The sequence below is a fragment of the Phoca vitulina genome, unplaced genomic scaffold, assembly GCF_004348235.1.
Source record: "Phoca vitulina isolate PV1807 unplaced genomic scaffold, GSC_HSeal_1.0 scaffold27, whole genome shotgun sequence".
Classification (NCBI taxonomy): domain Eukaryota; kingdom Metazoa; phylum Chordata; class Mammalia; order Carnivora; family Phocidae; genus Phoca; species Phoca vitulina.
In genome coordinates this window covers 25,147,653-25,168,841 of record NW_022589730.1, presented here as the reverse complement: position 1 = coordinate 25,168,841, position 21,189 = coordinate 25,147,653, and the positions used below count along the sequence as shown (strand labels likewise).

At 51.0% G+C, this 21,189-nt stretch overlaps 1 protein-coding gene across 11 annotated transcripts in view; it reads left to right on the top strand.

Annotated features, from left to right (window-relative positions):
• Positions 1-21,189, top strand: part of CTIF (cap binding complex dependent translation initiation factor) — a 281,307-nt gene that overhangs the window by 30,060 nt on the left and 230,058 nt on the right. The window lies entirely within an intron of this gene.

The following is a 21,189-nucleotide window of genomic DNA, read 5'->3' as shown; positions in this document are numbered from 1 at the left end:
TATATAAAAGATAAGAACCCTTTAAAAAAACATAATCACAATAGGTAGCACTTTTAATAATATTTTCTTTCATATTTCTTTATGCACTACAAGGAATATATTATTTTCCCTTTTCTTACATCAAAGGGAACATAATGAAAATGCTATCCTGCACCTCGGTCCTTTTACCTGTCAGAATATTCTGTAGATCTCTCCCACGTCAGCACATAGTGATCCTCTTTGGGTTTTTTCCAAGTGTGTAATATTCTATCATATGGCTGCACTGCAGTTTATTTGCCCATTCTCTATTTCTGGATGCTTAGGTGTTTTCCTTGATAGTCTGGGCTGGACACTGCAGACGGAGGGGTCAAAGGCAAATCGTATTTGGCTCCTGGCCTCAAGGAGACTGGACTAGGCAGATTTTCCAGAAACAGAACCGTTAGAGAGAGAATCCTCCTGGGGCCCTCTGTTCTTCTTTATGTGATATCCCAATGTGGTATTTCTAAATGATATCTCTGTGTGGCATCTCTATATGGTATCTCTGTGTGGCCTCTTTATGTGGCCTCTGCGGATCTCTGTGGCATCTCTGTGTAGTTTCTCTCTATGTGGTTAGCCTGGACTTCCTTCCAACATGGTGGTCTCAATGCAGTTGACCTTATTTCAAGATAGCTGGCTCCCCTCAGAACAGAAAAGCAAAGCTTCCAGGCCTTTTTCAGGCTCAAGCCTGGAACAGACATAATGTCACTCCTGCTGCATGCTGAACATCCATTTGCACACTGGGAAGTGAGGATACTATTCCATCCACATAGGGAATGTCTTAGAAAGTCTGGATACTCAGTGTCATCAGACAGAGCACTGGACTGTCAGAGACCCAGCTCTTGGAGTAACTTCCTATGTGACCTAGCCCAAGACTCACTCCCTCTCTGAATCTAAAATGAGGGTAATAGAAATACTAGCCAGTCACCTACCTGCCTCACCAGACTGTTGCGAGGTCTGAATGAGATAAGACAGTAATAGCCATGAAAGGTGCTGGCAGCTGGGTTCAGCAGGGTTTTGGGAACTTCCCACCCTGGAGCTCCCACCTCTGTTGCCAGGATTCCTGGGGGCAGGATCTGGGAGCACAGGCACCCATTGGTGGGTAGGGCTCGAGCCCAGTGGGGCGTAAGGGGCTAACTTTTACTAGTAAGTGTTTAAAACCCACTGGGGGCTTTGCAGCTTTTACATCTTAAATCCTCAGAGCAGTTCTGTAAGCTAATGTCACTTCTGCCCCTTGGATAGATGTCCCCACAGTGCCACAGCTGAGTGACAGAGCCAGAACCCCAGCTTGGGCCCATCAGGCTCCCCACCTCGTGCCCTTTACCCACAGAGCTGGCGCTGGCTGGGGAGAGAGACTCTTGGCAAAATACCAGAATTTTCCTTACTGTGAACACTGTCGACTTTAATTAGATTAATTTTCACTTTTCTTTTGCCTTCAGGGGGTTTAAAGATGATACAGTGGGATTTCAGCCATGCACTATGAGTAGAACTGAGTGAGAACCTCCAAGGCTGAGAATCAGTCAGAGGCACATTTATTTATCCATGTGCCCCCCCTGCCCCCCAAGAAGCCCCGCTCATCCCCCGAGGGCAGGGATGGTCCGTGGAGACCCAGCCTCTTAGTCTAGTTCTGCTCTCCTGGGCTGTTCTCGGCTCCCCAGCCCGGCCCGTCACACATGCTGCCGGCCCGGCACGCAGTTTCATGAAAGCTACTTTGTGCCTGTGTCTGCACGGGGCTGTGTGGCCCCGGCCCCCGGCCCCAGGCCCTGGTTCTCGGGAGTAAATAAGCAACAGCAGGGGCGCCTGGGTGGCTCAGATGGTTAAGCGTCTGCCTTCGGCTCAGGTCATGATCCCGGGATCCTGGGATCGAGTTCCGCATCGGGCTCCCTGCTAGGCGGGGAGCCTGCTTCTCCCTCTGCCTCTGCCTCTCTCTCTCTCTCTGACTTTCATGAATAAATAAATAAAACATTAAAAAAAAAAAAAATAAGCAACAGCAGCTGCTCCGGCCATCTTCTCAGGGAGACTGCCCAAGGAAGGGTGCTTGTCTGGATCCAGGCCTTAGGAAATGAGAGCGCTTTGCCCAGTTTCAGCCTTGCTTTTTCATCCCGGGAAGCCCACAACACACGTTTGTGGGGGCCCAGGGCCTGCCAGGCGGGCCCTGAGCTGGAGAAACGTGCCTTGTGGAACAATTGGCCTCAGAGGGAACTTGCCGAAGAACAATTGGGGCTTGTGGATGGTCTCTTCGCTGACCTCGGGCAGCACTGGCCGCATGCAGGGCCCCCACGCGTGCCCGCCTGCCCGGCTCGGGAGCCTGCCTTCTGGGAGCTGTGGGTGTTCGGTCGCTGGCACCCAGGCTGCCCGGGGCAGTGCTGACCTTTGGAAGGGCGGACGTGTGGCCTTTGGGGCTTTGCCAGGCCAGCCTCCTGCCTCTCCTGTCCAGCAGGGTGCTTTCCCTTCTCCTCCGGCCTGGCCATTTTTATTGGAAAACCAGAAACACGTAAGTGTTTTGCAATAATTGCGGGAGACGGGGCCCACGGGTACCTCACCTCCTTTTTCTGAGACGAGGCTTTTGTTCATCTGAAGACCTTGGCCCGTTTGCCCCACCTCTCGCTGGCATCCTCATCCGGGGCCTGGCTCACTGCTGTCCTCGCTCTCTGGGCCCCCTTTCTCTGCGGGTCTCCACTTGAGCCAACACGACTGTACTTCTGGCCAATACGCCAGAATAAGTAGGCGGAAAGCCGCCTCCGAACGGGGACCCTGTTTTCCAGATTCACTGTGCCAGCCGAGGCAGAACTGTTTAACCACGAACCCTGAGTTTCCAGTGAAACCAAATAAAACATGGTCCCGTGGAGGCCCAAGCACAGGATTTGTGTGTGACACAAAGCAACGAGAAGAAGGAAATAGGTTAGGATTTGGTCTGCTCCGCTGTGCCTTTTAAAATTCTTTTGTTGTCGCCTGTCATTCCCTACTCTGCCTCATAAGCTTGGTGTTTGGGGATTTCAGCGCTTGTCTTTTGTGTGGTATTGGGTTTTGGCTTTCTCCGTCAAGGGAATAGTGTTCTAAAAGGTTGAAATTGCTAATTATTCTTAAAACCTGGAGAGCCCCTTATGTGGGATGTGTGATATTAGAGCCCTTTCCTCTGTCAGCCGTGACAGTGAATGTGCGTACGGAGCCTCCAGGGGAGGGTTTCGAGGGGAATTACTGAAGAGGAATCATTGTACCCGCTCAGGAAAAGCCACTGAAGAGTGACTCTGATCGGGGGGGCATGTGGAAGGCATAAGGTGGGAGGTCTGACTCGGGCACAGCGTCGGGCATGAGTCGTGGCCTCTCCTCCCCTTCAGTGACCCAGGAGGAGAGGGGTCTGCCCACGGTCCCTGTGTCATGGTATGGTACTGAGCAGAGACTGCTGGCCTGGGGACTCTGACCGACTCTCGGGAACTTGAGGTTTGAGACACGAGGAGAAAACCACAAGAAATTATGGCTCCAGAGAAATACCGCCTCATCCAACCCAGGCAGGGAGTTTGGGTTAAAATGGACTCTGACGTGTGTCCCTGCTGTGGGACCAGAGGATGGTGACGGAGTTCAGGTGTCTGAGGCAGGTGGTGTCCAAAGCCACATCCAGAAGAAGATAATCTAGTTTGGGGGATCTGTTATTCTTTTGCCCTAAGAGATGTTAATCCAGACGGAGTGTGGGGAGATCGGCTCCTGAGATGCGCCCTTCCGTCTGACTTCTCTCACACTTCCTCTTGGTCTTTCTTCTTTTGTCTTCAACCAGATCACCTAAGTATGTGCTGTGGCCCTAGTGGGCCCTCATCTCCTGTTCTTCCCCTGTAATTTCTTTAAAATAAAAGCTTTATTGAGATATAATTCATATACCACAGAAATTCACCCTTTTAAAGTAGGTGGCTTTTTCTGATTTCACTCATATGTGGAATTTAAGAAACAAAACAAAGGAACAAAGAAAAAAAAGAGAGAGAGAGAGAGAGAGAGACAAACCAAGAAACAGACTCTCAACTATGAAAACTAAGAAAACAAACTGATGGTCACCAGAGGGGAAGTGGGTGGGGGGTGGGTGAAATAGGTGATGGGGATTAAGGGGTGCACTTGTCATAATGAGCACTGAGTAATGTCTGGAATTGTTGAATCATTATACTGTATGCCTGAAACTAATTTAACATTGTATGTTAAGTATGCTGGAATTAAAATTAAAAACTTAATTAAAAAATCAAAATAAAAAAGTAGGTGGCTTTTAATATATTCACAATGTTGTACAACCAGCACTACTATCCAGAACATTTTCTAGATACATCATTTTCTATTTTATTTTATCTTATCTTATCTTACTTTATTTTTGAGAGAAAGAGAAAGACAGCATGACCGCGAGGCGGGGGGTGGGGGGGGTTGGGGAGGGGCAGAGGGAGAGAGAGAATCCCAAGCAGGCTCCATGCCCAGCGAAGAACCCAATGTGGGGCTTGAGACCACGACCCGAGCTGAAATCAAGAGGCAGGCGCTTAACCGATTAAGCCACCCAGGCTCCCCTAGATACATCATTTTCTAAAACAGTGCCATCCAGAGCATTTCCATTACCTCCTATACCCATTTGCAGTCCCTCCTTATTTCTCCTCAACTCCTTCAGCCCTAGGCAACAACTAATCTACTTTCTTTCTCTATAGATTTGCCTATTCTGCACATTTCACATAAATGGAGTTATATAATATGTGGTCTTTTGTGTCTGTCTTCTTTCACCTAGTATAGTGCTTTCAAGATTCATGTTGTAGCATGGATCAGTGCTTTATTCCTTTTTATTGCCAGATGATATTCCAATAAATGGTTATTCTGCATTTAATGTATCCATTAGCCGATGGGTGATCATTTGTGGGTTGTTTCCAAACTTCAGTTATGAATAATGCTACCGTGAGTGTTCATGTGTAAGTTTTCATATGGACATACATTTTTAATTTTCTTGGATATGTACCTAGGAGTAGAATTGTTGGGTTATATGGTATTAACCTTTTGAGGAATGCCAGACTGTTTTCCAAAGTGACAGCACCATTTTACATTCCCATCAGCAATGTATGAGGGTTCCAGTTTCTCTACATCCTCACCAACACCTGGTATGGTGTGTCTTTTTGATCACAGTCATCCTAGTGGATGTGAAGTGTTGTCTTAACTGTGGTTTTGATTTGCATTTCCTTAATGACTAAGGATATTGAACATCTTTTCATGTGCTTTGTAGTGTTAAAAGTTCAGGTTTACCTGTTCATCGAAGGGCAATGGGCCACTCGTATGTCTTCTTTGGAGAAATGTCTCTTCAAATTTTTGCTCGTTTTCTAATTTGGTGATGTGTCCTTTCATTGTTGAGTTGTAAGAGTTTTTTATGCCCTTATCAGATCTATGATTTGCAGTATTTTCTCCCATTCCATGGGTTGTCATTTCACTTTCTTGATGATGTTCTTTGAAGCCCTATGTTTTTCATTTTAATGTAGTCTAATTTATCATTCTTTATTATTTCATTGCTTGTGTGTTTGTGCCATCACTAAAAAACTATCGCGTCATCCAAGGTCATAAAGATTTATTCGTATGTTTTCTACAAGTTTTGTAATGTTCTTACCTTTAGGTCTGTGATCTTTTTGGGTTAATTTTGATGTATGATGTGAAATACAGGGCCAACTTGTTCTTCTACACATGGATATCCTGTTGTCTCACTGCTACTTGTTGAGAAAACTATTCGTTTCCCATTGATTGGTCTTTTTTTTTTTATCATGCCTTTTTCCTACTCCAAAATAACTGTCGGCTCTTTCTCTCCCTCTTCCTCATGTACACGTGCGCGCGTGCACACTCACACACACACACACACCTGCCATCCTCTCCTGAAGTAATGGGCATCTCCACTGCTTGACAGAGGCCTCCATGCAGCCCAGGGCCTTGTCCCTAATTCCCAGGATTCTTTCCCAGACAGAGCTCTGCTTTCTCAGGTGTCTCTATGCACTCATTTTTCTCCTAGTGGGGGTATTCACCTCTTCCAGGGGAAGGGCATGAAGGAGGAGCTCATGTGACTGCAAAGACCCACACTAGCGCATTATCTTTTCACAACTGTGTTTCCGGCTCCCAAGCCAGGTAAACTTTCTTGGGTCCCCTCATCCTTCAGAACAGTCTTCACTGATTGGATAATTAAATGGAGGTTTCTATAAGGCCTCTGGCTGACAAATGGCTCATTAAAGTATTGGTTCATCCATCCATTCACCCAGCCATCTGTCCATTCATCCATCCATCCATCCATCCATCCATCCATCCATCCGTCTGTCTTTTCTTTCTGTCCATCAATCCATCCATCCCTCTGTCCGTCCACCTATCTCTCCACCCGTACATCCATCCATCCATCCATCCATCCATCCATCCATCCATTCATCTCTCCATCTATCTATCCTCCCACCCATCCATCTGTCCATTGTCTCTGTATCCATCTACTAAAAAGGAAAAGGACTGGTTGCTTGGCCCCTGCTGGCTAGCTCAGAGTTGTGCTACAGGTTTGTATTATAAGCTCAGATTTATCTGACCATCCCAAAGGGTAGCAAATTTCCCAGAAATCCAGACTGAGTTTATCCTGCTGTTTTCCCTGGCAGAATGCTTGGTGAAGGTCATTGGCACAGGGGATCTTTTGGTGTGTGAGGAGGTCTTCTCAGGAGGCCAATGACCACCTGGTGAGCAAGAGTTAGAGCAGAGGGACAGGGTGGTCTCAGGGCCCCTTCCTCCACTCCAGGTGTATATCTGTCTAAAGTGTGATTTCTGCTCATTAGAATTGAATGCCGCAGGATGGAGGTGGGGGCTGAGAAGTTCGCACTCTCGGGTGACTGATGCCGACCATTGGCCGCAAGTGATAGTACCCTGGGGACCTCTGGCTCCGTCTCACCTTAGAGCAGTTCCGTTCTCTATGTCCTGAGATTGGGCCCACACTGAACAGCTTTGGACCCCCTGATCCCATCACTGCTATCTGGAAAATTGGGGTTTTGACCTTGATCCACATTTTGGGAATACTCTCTGACGGGGGCTTTAATCCCTGGCCACAGTTTACCTGGACCACCCCTCTTTCTGGAAGCACAGGGTGTGTCTGTCCAGCATGCCAGGCTGCTTCACCTGTTGGGCATTCTTCCTTAGGGTTCCCATATTCTGTCCCACAAGCTGGCCTCTATTTCTGCATCTCCCTGATTCCCCAAGAATCAGGGTCTAGCCTGAACCTCAGTGGAGGACAGGTCCCCTGGGAGCCCTTGGCAGTATGTAGATTGACCATTGGGGTGGGGGGTGGGGGTGGGGATTAGAAAGTAGCTAACCCAGTTGCCAGAAGCATCATCTCAGACACCCTCTTGTTGCTCCAGAAACCAGATCCTTCTGCGGGCCCGCCTCAGAGCCGACTTCTTTCCATTTACCCATGAGTTGCCATGACTTTGCCGAGTCATCACACACTCCTTCTTCAACGTCATGCCAGCACCAGCCCCCCCGATATTCATTTCTATACATTTTCCACTTCACAGCGAGGAAAGGTGAGGCAGCAAGACTCTATTTTCACAAATACCACAGCTGATCACTGATTTTTTATTTTTGGAGGAAAAAATCCTGAGATCTACCACATCCCAGTAGGAGTTACAAAACTTAGCAGCCCTGTGTCCAGAATGACACTTCGGTCCTTGAATTTTCAAAAATAATTCTTGCCACCACCTTAGGTTTGGGAACTTTAGTCTGGGCCCCAGCTCCCTGTTCCAAGGGCTTTCCTTCTTGTTTTTGTTTTTGTTTTTGTTTTTTCTGTGGCCTGTGTCTGGGTTGGATCTAAAGGCTCTCCTCTCCTCGCTGGGCTCCTGCAGACTTCCTGGCATTTCTCTGACCACCGGCACTTCCTCTGAGGGAAGCAGATGAGAGGAATGAAGAGGGGCTGCCTGGGGAGGGAAAGGAATGCGTCCTCTGTTGGCAGAAATGGATCAGAGCAAGTGGCTGGTTTGCTCCCTGGGGTCAGGCAGCCAGGGATCCCCTTTACCTCATGTCTGTCTTTCTGTGGCTTGGGTGGGACTTGAAGTCTAGAGTGTGGGTCCATCCTGCAAGTGTTCCCTGAGCTCTAAATGTGCTCCTGGCACCCAGGAGAGTGTTACCCCATGGCAGGAAGGAAGGCAGTGGGCAGGACGGAGTTAAGCCCCCCTCCCCCCCAACAGGAGAAGGTATGGTTAAGTGGCGGAGAGCTCATTTGGAAGTAAGTGCTGGGGATATTGTGGGCCTGAGCAGGGAGGATCCTGTGTCTGAGATGGGCCCAGTGGCCCTGCAGGTTGGGGGCGTGGGCTGGGGTTGGGTGGAAAAGGCATCGCTGTTCTTCCCCCCACCCACCCAGGGGACATCCTGTGTGACTGAGGAGGGAGGCGCCAGAATGAAGCAGGGCCCCCGGGAAGCAGGAGGTAGGGCTGGGCCCTGTGGGGTGCATTCCCCCGAGTGGGAGGTGCAACGTGCACCCTCTACCCAAACTGTACATAAACAAACTGACAGCTTCGTGGGGATGTTTGGGGACAAACCTTGGGACCCAAGGGTAGAGGCTCGGGGAGGCAGCAAGGGACAGGGAGGCCCATCAGGAGCCAGCCTCTTGGCCCAGGCAACCCAGGCAGGAAGGTGATGGCGGCAGGGATGAAGTGAAGGTGGAGTTTGGAACAAAGAGGAGGGAGGGGATTGAGAATCCTTTCCCTGTAAGAGCCTCAGGCCTAATGCTTGCCTTTGGGGGATGGAGGAGGCGCTGAGGGATGCTGTTGACTCTGTGTGGTCCTCCAAGGACGTCCAGCAGATAAGGCCTCCCTGCCTTAGCTCTGCCCACCTCCCATTGGGCCCTCTTGCCTCAGGGTTCCCTCTGTGCCTTGAATGGGCTTCTGCAGTGCACAGGGTCATACCAACCTGCATGCAGGGGCCAGCGTGCTTCTCAGCCCTGGGCCAGTCTGTTTACCTTCCTGGCTTCCCAGCTATAGCAGGTCAGCGAGCAGTAGCAGCGGTCGTGATGGAGGCCGTAATGGAGGCCGAGGACCAGTACGGGTGGCGGTAACAATAGGCTCATTTGCAGGACCAGTACTAGTGGTCATAATACAATCATTGCAGGACTGAGTACTCTGGCAGTAATAATATGATCATTTGCAGGACTAGTACTAGTGTTAATACAATCATTTACAGGGCTGGGACTAGTGGTGCTAATAGTAATACGATCATTTGAGCCATTACTATGTGCTAGGCATTTTACTGACTCCTGATCATTTAGTCCTTCCAACAACCCCATGGGGTTGCCCCATTTTACAGATGGGAAACTGAGGCAGAGAATTAAGCAATTTGCCTGAAGTGAAACATCTAGTACAGGGCAGAGTCTCATGGCTCCAGACCCCATGCTCAGTCCCTCTGCTCCACCCTCTCTCAGAAGAGCAGGCTTTCATCACTGTGGCATTGCCTTGATTGTGCCATTTTAGAGCTGGACAAATGTGGGTCAACACCTCCAATGTGCCTAGGGCCATGTTCCTCACTCAACTCACCATGCCGTGTCTGTGATGGGGGCTGACCTTCATGCTGACCTTCAGAGGGCATTTGGACAGTGGGACTGGACGGAGCCTGAGCACAGCCTCAGTTGCACCTGCCGTGTGACTGATCCCCCAGTCCACCTGGTCCTGGGAGGAAAATCTCTAGCCCTACCTTGATGGGGAGGGGGGGGCAGGTACGTGACAGCAGGTGCTCCAAGCATTGGCTCCGAGGGGTTCTTAAGCCTCCCAAAGAGCGAAGAACGACAGAGAAGTGGGTCTGGGGAAAGGAAGTTCTGTCCAACTGGTAGTCTGTGGAATAAGGTGCTGCAGAAAATTTTAATGAATGCCCTGTTACCTTAATGCTCTCAGAGTGTGAAGTGTATCCTAGGAATGTGCAAAGTGTATCAGGAATGTGTGAAGTGTGTCATAGTGCATCATAGGAATGAGAGCGAGTCCAACCCAAGAGAACTTTGAATTCAGATTTCATTACTCTTGGATTTATAGATTGGCAGGGGAGGAAGCTGGACTATTTTTAGGCAGCACTGTATTAATTTTGTAATTAACAGACAGCGTGCCCCTGCTACACGTGCTCCTTGCTCATGCCGTATTGTGATTAGTGTTTTAATCATCATCAAACAATATCATACGGCCTTTCTGGGCCTGGAACATGCGGCCTGCTTCTCAGTGCTGTGTCCTCTGTGCTGGGCACCTGAGCATACCAGGAGGGTGGATTCTGTGGTGGAAGGCCCAGATGACTGGGGAGTTGACCAGTGAGAAGTTTGGTAGGTGGCAGGAGCAGCTTGACCAGACCATGGAGGGACAGAAAGCATGTAGCATCTGGGGAAGGGCAAGTGACAAGGAGTGCTGGGATGAAGTTGGGGACCAATGGAAAGAGGCAGGACAGGTGGTGCCTTGAATACCAAATCACTTTTCTCTTGTTTTTAGGGAGCCAGTGCTGAAAACATGTGCTGTGTTGAAAGAACGTGAGCGTTTTCTGACCCTTGGTCTTTCTGAAGACTGAACTCTGCTCACCCATGTGGCACCTTTGTCGGAATTAGGAAAAGGCATCCCTTATCTTGGTGTATGAATTTTGAGGAAAGCAACTCCTTCCCCTTCTTCTCCTCCCCAGGTGGCTGCAGCCTTGCATCAGGGCACGTGGTTGGACAAATGCTGGTTCTTGGTTGGATATGAGCTGGTTCTTGGCCCTTACTCACTGTCTTGGGTGGATATCTTTGAGCAGTGCACAAACTACACAACTGAATAGGGTCACCCTTTTGAGATTTAAGGTCTGGGTTTAGGCTTTTGATTGGTGAGAGTACAATATGGGAAGACTTCCTGGGTCACCCAACTCTGATCACCCTGTTGATTTCCATCCTTCTCTTGGCTGTATATTGCTGTTTTTTCCTGCAAAGAACCAGGGACTGTTACCGCTGAAGGTCAGAACCTTTACAAGTACATTGATTACAGTTTCCAAATGTTGGTCCTGGACCCCAAAGAACATTGCCATCACCCAAGGAGCTTATCAAAATGCAGATTCCTCTTCCCCAGACTTATGTTATGTGTGATTCAGAAAGTAGGAGAGCGCCCAAGAATATGTATTTTTTGTAAGTTCCCAGCTGGAAACCACAGATCTAGCTCATCTCTTCAATTTATAGATAAAGAAACAGACCTAGAGAGGAGTGTTGACTTGCCCAGGGTGGGAGGTGACACCTGACATTTTCAGTGCGGCCTCCTTGGACCACTCCACGTGAACCCCCCTCCCCTCTCCGCTGGCTCTTTCCCTGTTCCCCCCACCACTGACAGTCCCTAAGGCCAGGAACCTGGCTCTACCATTTGGTTTGCTGATCACACTTCCTGTTAATGTTTTTCTTCTTCTTAGTATTAACATAAGTATGTTACTGAAGTATAATTTACATACAGGATACACGCATGAATCTTTAGTGCATGGCTTGAGGGATTTTGACAAATGTTTATGTTCATGTAACTATTGCTCAGACCAAAATAAAGATCATTTCCATCACCCCAGAAGGTCATCAGTGGCTCTAAACACACATTAGGAAGGCTAGTGAGGATGGAGTGCACCTGTTTGGGGGACAGGGACAACCTCTCCCATTTGTTCCCTGTGTGTCTTATGTCCTCTGCAATTCCCCTTGGACGGCTGGGGCCTGTGTATGGGGCAGGGCTCAGGGAGCAGCAGGAATGACTTATTGCCAAATTTCTCAAACCCAAAACACCTCCACATGCCAGGGCCAGACCAAACGGCAGGATAAAAGTGGTACAGCTATTTGGACTGTCAAAAGCACTGGACGACGGTTCAGGAAAATCTGTCCTGTTTTTGAAATAAAGGGAGGCACAGAGAGCAGAACAAAAATCATTTGGATGGTGGAGATAAAAAATTACCTTTAAAGAAAGTTCCAGCTTGGCCTGAGCTTTCCGTAACCCCAGCCCTGGCTCCTCAGGGATGATGCAGTCTCCTCCTGGCCAGTCCCAGCCCTGGGGAGCGCTCATGGAGTACCAGTGTATGGCATTGCTGGAGCCCATCAGAGGACCCCACAGCCTGCAGTGAGGTTGGGGTAGGGCCTGGGAACACAGCCTGGACACTGACACCATCCTCACCCCTGGGGCAGCCTGCTAGAAGGATATCAGCCCTGGCTCCCATGCGGGTAGCCCACCCTCCAAGGCTTGCTTTGAAGAGTCCACACTTCTAAGATGCAAAGCTGTGAACAGGGGCCTGTGGGATTTTCATTCTGTCCCTTAGAGGGGTGGGGCGTGCAAGAGATGCAATCTACTGCAGTCTTGTGCGGCAGCTGGGATTTTGCTAAAGGGCCTTGCCTGTCATTCCTCCTTTAGGGACAGGATCTGCTCGAAGCATTTGAGCTGATGCCCCAGGCTCTGAGAACCACCAGTGCTCCATAGCACTCCCTTTCTGTGTCCCATGCTCTTGTTTTAGGCTCTCTTTTCTTTTGCCTCAACTTCATGACTCTTTATAGCTGAGCTAGAACAAAGAACAAAGAATGTTTTCCTCTTTGGGTGAACTCTCTGTGAGCTTTATGGTATTGCCAGGGCTGACTCCAAGAGCTATCCTGTGGGTTGTGGCCTCTGCCCTTAGTTTTCCCAAGGACATACGTAGTGAATTGTCGAAGACATCTTTGGTTATTTTCTTGATCCCAGGTTATGCCTGGATTTCAGGATTTTTTCAGGTTGCACACATTTTCACCCCTGCTAGCCGCATGTGAGAACACGAGTCCCCCCAACACTGGGTATTAGCATTCCTTTGCACCCTGCCCAATTTGATGGATGTAAAATTGGATCTCATTTGGCTTTGCATTTCTTTGATCCCTAGTGAACCTGAAGATTTTTGCAGGCATTTATAGACTGCATATATTTCTTCCCTTGGAAATTTACTTTTGCATGCTCTTTGCTTATGTTTCTAGTAATGTATGTATCTTTTTCTTTCATTTTAGTGAGAGATCTTAATTTATAGGTTAAGGCCTTGATTTCCAGTTTTGTTTTGTTTTGTTTTTTTTAAGATTTTAGTTATTTATTTGACAGAGAGAGACACAGTGAGAGAGGGAACACAAGCAGGGGGAGTGAGAGAGGGAGAAGCAGGCTTCCCGCTCAGCAGAGAGCCCGATGTGGGGCTCGATCCCAGGACCCTGGGACCATGACCTGAGCCGAAGGCAGACGCTTAACGACTGAGCCACCCAGGCGCCCCTGATTTCCAGTTTTTAAACAATATTTATCTCACCTGGATAAATCTAGATAGACTCAGACTTGGAACAACTTAAATTAACTGCAAAGTGGTACCTGGCCACCAGTCATGGGCCCATCTCCAAAGTAGTCTTTGGGAGAGCTAGGAAAGGCACCCCTTCTAGGCGGGCACAGCTCCATTCCTAAGTGCAGGGCCTGGTGAGCAGCACACAGGTGGATCTTAGCCGGTTCTGGGTCCCTCGGCCAGGCACCCCTGTTCCGAGCACAGCTGCAGAGCCTACAGGATCCAGAGAGCCTACATCACGATAAGCAGCCACTCTGAATGTTGTAAAACTGAGTCGAGGGGCGCCTGGGTGGCTCAGTTGGTTAAGCGGCTGCCTTCGGCTCAGGTCATAATCTCGGGGTCCTGGGATTGAGCCCCATATCGGGCTCCCAGGAGTCTGCTTCTCCCTCTTCCTTTGCCCCCCACTTGTGCTCTCTCTCTCAAAAAGATAAATAAAATCTTTAAAAAAAAAAAAAAAACTGAGTCGAGCCAGTTTTGAAAATAATACCCAAACTCCAAGGCATTGGATAGTACAATTTTTACTATAATCGAACCTCCTAAACCGTTGACACGGGCATCATGGTGTTTTGAGTGGAATCTGAACTCAGTTAGCCTTGATTTGGTTTGAGTAGCAACCACAAAGGCCTACAGGAGAGTGAAGAGGCAGTGGGGCCAGTCCTGCCTTTGGGACTAATGAATGATGTGACTTCGGCAAGCCAGCTAGCTTCACGGGGCCTCAGTACTCTCCCCAGTAAAGGGGAAGCTGCAACGAAGTAAACTCCTGGGTCGTTCTCAGCACTAAATTTCCGTGAGTCCAAGTGCTAGCTATATTTTTTTTTTCCACAAAAAGATTGTGATATATTTAAAACAGCTTTGCTGTATTTTTTTCTTTAGCATCTGAGTTATATAAAAGCAAAAACATTTCAAAATCCAGTACATATGTTTTTGCATTTCACCAAATTTCAGTCTGACTTAGTTATGTTCCCAGTGTGTCCAAAACCAGTCCTCTCTTCTAGGTTTTTCCCTGAGGGCATCTTGGGTGTCTGTGCAGTCGCTGGCGAGAAGGCAGGTGCATCTGACAATGGGAGACTGGTGAAATCAGTATCTTGGGACATTCCATCTCCTTCTTCTTCCCCTCCTCAGTAACCACTCCTGGAATGTTCCCTTGGCGAGGCTCGGAAGCGAGCACGGCTTCAAAGACCTCGTTGCCTTTTGGGGAGTGGTGGCACAAGCCTGACCTTACCAGGACCCTCCTGTGTGCCAGCTCCATGGCCATTCTGCCTTTGCTCCATTACTGTGCTGGCTCTCTTGGCAGCCGCTCCCACTGAGGACCCCTCCCGCCCCCAACTGTCACTGCCTTTGACTCCCACGACCACGTTCCTCTGCTCCCCTGTGCCTTCCTTGATCCACACATCTGCCCTGTTCTCAGTGGCCTGTCCAAGGGGGATTTCCTGGGGTCCTAGTCGCAGTGCCTTCCCCCACTTGCCCTCCTCCTGCATCCTCTCACCCCCTCGGGTGACCCTGGTTGTCACCTGAGTGCCATCGACTGTCACATCTGTTCTCTACACCAGGCCTGTTCTCTGATCCCACCCACCTGCTTCCCGGACTCTTGACCTCAGGCACCTTCTAAATCCAGTGGTCCCGTCCATGCCCCTGCTGGGGTTTGTCTTCCTCTCACCCAGCTAGTCCCCCAGGCCTGCATCCTGCCTCCCCTCCCTGCCTGTCCCCGCGGACACACTCACTGAGTCGGGCCATTGCTGCCCGCATAGCTCTCACCAGGCCGTTCCCTGCCACCAGGGCCAAGCCCACGACTTCTCTGTCCTGGCCTTGTGCTGTTCTCTCCCTTGCTCCTCTGCCTCCAGCCTCTCCCCCTCCCAGTCTGCCTTTGTTCTTTTGGTGCAAACTTAAAACAAGGAAAACCCCTGTCCTGGGAATGAATCTCCTTGGATATCTTTGCTCCGTCGCTTTACCGCACCCCTTCCTGTGTAGGGGAGGATGCAAACTTGCAAGGATGAACTTGACCTATGCTTTATCAAGGTGGCCTTCCCCCTCCCCGTTTCTGTTGCCCCTCAGCACAGTGTAGGCAGGGGGAGATCAGCCCTGTGCTCTTCTCCATCCTTTCCTGAGTTAATCCCCTCTCCCCACCACCCTTCCCATCCTCCTCCAGATGCTTAGTAGATCCAAGAACCCAGAGTTGGATGTCAGAGCTGGAAGGAGCCTGTCTGATCCAACTTTTTACATTTTACACAGAAAAGGCAACCGAGGCCCAGGGGAGGGGCATGTTGAGGGTCACACAGCTAGGTGTTGGTGGTGGGTCCTCCTGGAAGCGTGCGTACCAGTATCCTGGGGCTGCTGTAACAAATCACCACAACCTGGGTGGCTCAGAACAACACAAATGTATTCTTACACGGTTCTGGAGGCCAGAAGTCGGAAATCAAGGTGTCGGCAAGGCCATGCTTCCTCTGACATCGCTAGGGGAGGATCCTTCCTTGCCTCTTCCCAGCTCCTGCTGGTGGCCGCGGGTCCTTGGCGCTCCTCGTGTTGTGGGTGTGTTGCCCCAGTCTCTGCCTCTGTCTTCACGTGGGTTTCTCCCTATGTGTGTCTCTGGGTCTGAATTTCCCTCTTTTTACAAAGACACCAGTTACTGGCTTCAGGGCCTATCCGACACCAGGAAGACCTCAACTTTACTTCATTCCATCCTCAAAGACCCTACTTCCAGATAAGGTCACATTCGCAGATGGGGGCGGGTGGTTAAGTCTTCAGGGTGTCTTTCTGCGGGATACCATCCAACCCACAACCCACCCTGTCTGTGGTGCCGCGGAGGCCGTGTGAGGTGTGGTTCGCACTGGGTCGTCTTGCAGAGGATCCCGCCTGGTATTTTAGGTTGGAAACTCTCAGTGTGCTGCTTGTTGGACCTGTACTCTTAATAAACAGTTTGTGAGGAGTGAGCTTCTTTGTGTGTGTGTGTGCGCGTGCGCGTGAGGGATGGTAGATGAAAGTCACATGGACCTCCTTTTGATACGTGGCCACCCATTTCAGGCCAGGGGAAGGGAGAATTGTCTCACGGGAGCAACATTCTTGCTTGTTAACCCTTTGTCCTTGTTCCAGTCTGGAGAGTGAACTTGCACGTGCTCCAGAACCTAGCTGCTGCGCATTCTCCCCGTTATATTAAGCTAACAGGCTTGCTCCTGTTTTCCTTTATAGGCAAGTGCCTTATGCTGCTGGGGTTTTTTTTTTTTTGTTTTTTTTTTTTGATTGCTCTGAAATTTCATTGTTGCTCTGGCCCTCCTGACCTCTGTCTGGCCTTTGCCCGGGTGCAGAGTTTCTGAGTCAGCGTTTTGGGAGGGCCGGAGGGCGGGCAGCATGATTTTCCATAACGGCAGAGGTTCGGGCCCTCGGCCTGCAGGTGGGGAGCAGCGTGGGGCTGGGGCTCCATATTTAGTCTGGAATCCAGGTCCCAGCTGTAGCTCTGAGGCCCAGTGGATGCCAGAGTGGGCGGAGCACCGGCGCGGAGCCAGGGCCGCCACGCCTGCCAGCACAGCTGGGGACAGAGGGAACAGCCCATCTGTGCCAGGCCTGCCCCCTTGCCTGCCTGCACAATGACCAGGAGGCCCGGGGAGAGGGACGGTGAGGCAAGCAAATACGGATTTCCGGAAGATGAGAGCTGGAAAGGGCCTCTGAGGTGACATAGGCCAATGCCCCTTTTCTATGGGTACAGACCCCAGGCTGGTCCAGAGAGGTGACTTGCCCAAGGTCACATGGTTAGTTTGTTAACTACAGAAGCCACTAGACTTGGGTTTCTGGAGTCCGAGTCCTTTGCCTTTCCTCGGAATGATGCTGCCCCAGGGGCTGCACTGCCATCAGGATTGGGGGGGGGGGCCTTCGAGCCGCAGCTTTACCAGAGACGGGGAAGAGAATGACCAGTGCCCCTGGCCGCACCCAGATTGGGAGGAGACAGGTGTCTGTTTTAGACCTCGTCTTGCCTCCCCTTCTGTGCCACTATCTTGTTTCCCACTGGCCTCTGCCCCTCCTTACCCACCCCTACCCCTAGTGAAACCTGCTGGTGTGAGTCATTGACACTGTAGTGTGAACGTCAGACCTCTCCCAGGGGGACTGAGGACTCATCCCTTGGAGTCAGACAGATGCAGCGTTCCAGGGCATGTGGTAAGGTACATGCGGGTGGAAAGAGGCGGACCTCAGGAATGGAAGATGCTCCAGGACCAGCTCTCTCTCCTCACGCTCTCAGAGCATCTCAGCTCCCCTCTGGTGCCTGCCCTGTCTTCCTTGTGCACAGACTGGTGACCCATTGCATGCTCTACAGTCCAGACCTGCTCAGGAGCTGGGCTGATGGCCTTGCTGATGACCCTCGCTCTTCCAGGGCGGAGTCCGCCCACCAGGCCACCTCGTGGGTCCCAGCAGCCGGAGAGTGGCCCACTGTTGGGTGTGGCCACTTGTGGGCCCAGAGCAGCCTGGCCTAAATCTGGGAGCAGGACATGTGGGAGGGCATAGCTTCAGCATCGGGAAGAGCTGCGCCCCCTGACAGCAGTCCCCATGGCCCTGTGGCCCCTCCCCGTGGCCCCCGGATGTCCATGTGCCCTTTCCTGCTCTGTGCTCATCATATCGGGGCCTTCCTGGTACTCTGGTTCCTCATCTCTAAGATGGGATCCCTCTCACAGACTAGGGGGAAGGTTGGAGACGATGCGTGGAAAGGCTTAGCTCCCAGCAGCCACCCACTACTGCTCTTATTATGAAATTTGTTGCCTCAGGTAATCCTCACAACAACCCTGGGAGGGGGGCCGGGCCAGTACTCTCCAGCTTCGGGAACTGGTAAGTAGAGCCGGAAAGGGACCCACTGGGCCCTTCAGATTGCCGGTGCGGTGTTCTGGCCACTGAAACAGCCTGGCCATATTTGTGGGCTTAGGGGTGGTTGTCTCCCCTGCCCCAGTGCACCCAGATACTGGTGAGTAAACCATCGTGAAGCTCTCCACCCGCCAGGCACCTTACTTCCCCTGGATGGTTTTGAAGTCATGCTCCCTGACATGCCAGGGGCCATGGCTCAGACTCAGTGGAGAAGCTGTGGGTGTCCAGTGCTCAGGGAGTGGGTTAACACTGGCACAGGGCTGCCGCGAGCCCTGGACACTGTAATTCCCATGACATGCAACTTTTGTCACCGCCAACAGTCAGAGGCTGTGTGCGGGCAGAGGACTCTCGGAGGAGGGCACGGGAGGGCCTGGCACCGCTGAGGACAGCAATTAGCAGGAGTGGCTGCTGCTAATCGCTCTGATCAGCCAAGCAGAAGCCAAGCCTGCCGTTCACAGGCCAAGTTGGGCTCCTGGGGCCCCAGGAGGAGAGGAACAAAGGGAGTCGCTGTAAAATTTCCGGGGGCCTCTTCTCATTCTGGAGGGGCCGGCTGCTGCAGGAGCAGGGCATGATGGGCAGCTGGGAGCTGGGGAGCCCAGAAACAGCCGGGGCCCAGCCAGGCTGGCTGACTCCACTGCTCCTGGAGCCCATGTCCTGCCACCCGATGAGCCAGCACGTTTTGTTTTAATGAGCCTGATAAAGTTTTCTCCTGTCCCTCCCACCGTGGAAATCCTCCGTGGCCAAAAAGGCTGTGGCACTGTGTGTCTGGTGGGAGCGTGGCACCAATCAGGGTTCAAGAGGAGGCCACAGGAGGGATCCCCTGAGGTCAGGACACAAGTGGCAGAAACAGGAAGCCCCTGCCGTCTGATGCTCGCGTGGAGAGCAGGCATTCTGGCGCCGCCGCTGGGCGGGGACTCCGGAGATCTTGCAGAACGGACAAGTTTGTAGTGTGCGTGAAAGGACCCAGCTGGGTCAAAGCGAAAGTATCTTGATTATTGTTATCGTGATTGATATTAATAATGTGTGTTTAGCATGCTTTTATGACTTAGACCTGGTATTTATGTTCTTGACAACCCTGGGAGGTTAAAAAAATGAAGTGGATAAAAAAGGTATTGCTCTCATCTGTAGGTGTAGAAAAGGAGGCCTCACCACTCAGGCGACGGACAAGGGGGATTAACCAAGGGGAGAACATACCTTTGTCTCATATGGGGCACCTGACCCATCAGGCCGGCTGGCACTAGGAACTCATCCAGACCCTTTTCTTCTGATTATCTGGCATTCAGTTATAAAGCATATGCTAGAGGCTCCTGAAAAATTATTTCAGGGACTCTTTTCTAACACCCAGATGACACAGACCAAAGAGGGGAATAATGATCTCTCCTACCACAGGTGTCTCTGAGAGCGTGGACCTCCCTCTGCTCTCGCCTGGCCACCTCCCCAACTTCTGCAATGTGCCGTGGAGAAGGAGGCAAGTCTGTGGTGTCGTGGAGCATCACCGTGGGCAGGCCGGCTTCCCAGGCGAGCCCCCTTGCACCTGCCCAGGGCCGCCCACCTAAATGGGTTAATGCTTGGTGAATGCTCAGCTGTCGCTGTTTTGAAATTCTTCTTTTGAACAAGAGGCCCCACATTTCCATTTTGCACTGGGCCCCACAGAGGAGGTAGCTGGTCCTGCTTGCTCAAGGTGCCACAGCTGTTAGGGATATGAGGCCTGTGGTCCTTGCCACCACGCCTGGGGTCTTTGGGGTCGGTCAGCTGGCCTGGCTGCTGGGGAGGGGCAGGCAGAGGCTGTTTGTGGGGCCGGCATTGATGACAGCTGCACGTGGAAGCGGGGCAGCAGAGCAAGGCCAGGCGGGGATTTCTGGAATGAATGCACACACATTCTCTGGCTGCCATCACCCTTCCCGGGCTGCCCCTTCCCTTCTCAACTGGAAGCACCACGTGCACTCCCATGACCTTGCAAGCAGAGAGCCGGGGGCCGGAAACCTTCGTATCCACCAAAGACAGGTGTCCCACTGCCCCACCCTGACGTTGGCTCCATCCTTGTTCCCCATGGGATTTATTTTTGATGGATGGAGAACATGAGAATGATCCAAGGTTTGAGGGCTGCGCTCCTGAGGGCCTCCTCCTCACCTGGTGTGCTCTGTTAGGCCATAGTAGGTCCTGAGCAAGCATGCACGGCAGGGCAGGACCAGGCCCTCAGGGATGCAGAACCCCCCATCCCCACACCCCCCCCCCCCCCCCCCCGCCAGAGCACAGTCCTTCCCGGGGCATCAAGTTCAGCGGGGAAACCATTAGAGAGCTGAGGAGGGAGATCGGAATTACGGGTTCCAGACTGTAAGCCCTGTGAGGCTGCAGAGAGTGGAGCTCAGTGGTTAGTGCCCACTCTACCACCTGGAGCTAATGGTGTCCCAAGTGGGGTGCAGAAGCACCCACCCGAGAAGAATGTTAGAACTTCTAGGTGTATTTATTTTTTTATCCTTTAATTTCTACTTTAGGGTATGTTTCTGTAATACACATGTAATGCACGTGTTTTTTGTATTACGGGGTGAGCATGTATATTGCGTATAATGTGTGTGTGCATATGTGTGCACGCAGGTGCGTTATGCACAGATGATCTTAGTTTGCTGCAACTGCTGTCACAAAGTACCACAAAATGAGTGGCTTCAACAACAGAAATTTATTCTCTCACAGTTCCATAAGCTAGAAGTCCAAGATCAAGGCCTCAGCAGGGCTGGTTCCTTCGGGGGGGCTGGGAGGGAGAATCTGTTCCATGTTGCCCCCAAACTAGTTTGGGGTGGTTTGCTGGCAGTCTTTGGCATTTCTTGGCTTGTGGAAGCATCACCCTGATCTCTGCCTTCATCTTAATTGGGCTTTCTCCCTGTGTGTGTGTGTTTGTGCGTGTGTGTGTGTATCTGTATGTTTGTGTATCTGTGTGGCTGTGTGCCAATTTCCCCTTTCTGTAAGGAGACCAGTCGCACTGGATTAAGGGCACACCCCACTCTAGTATGCCCTCATCTTAACTAATCCCATCTGCAATGA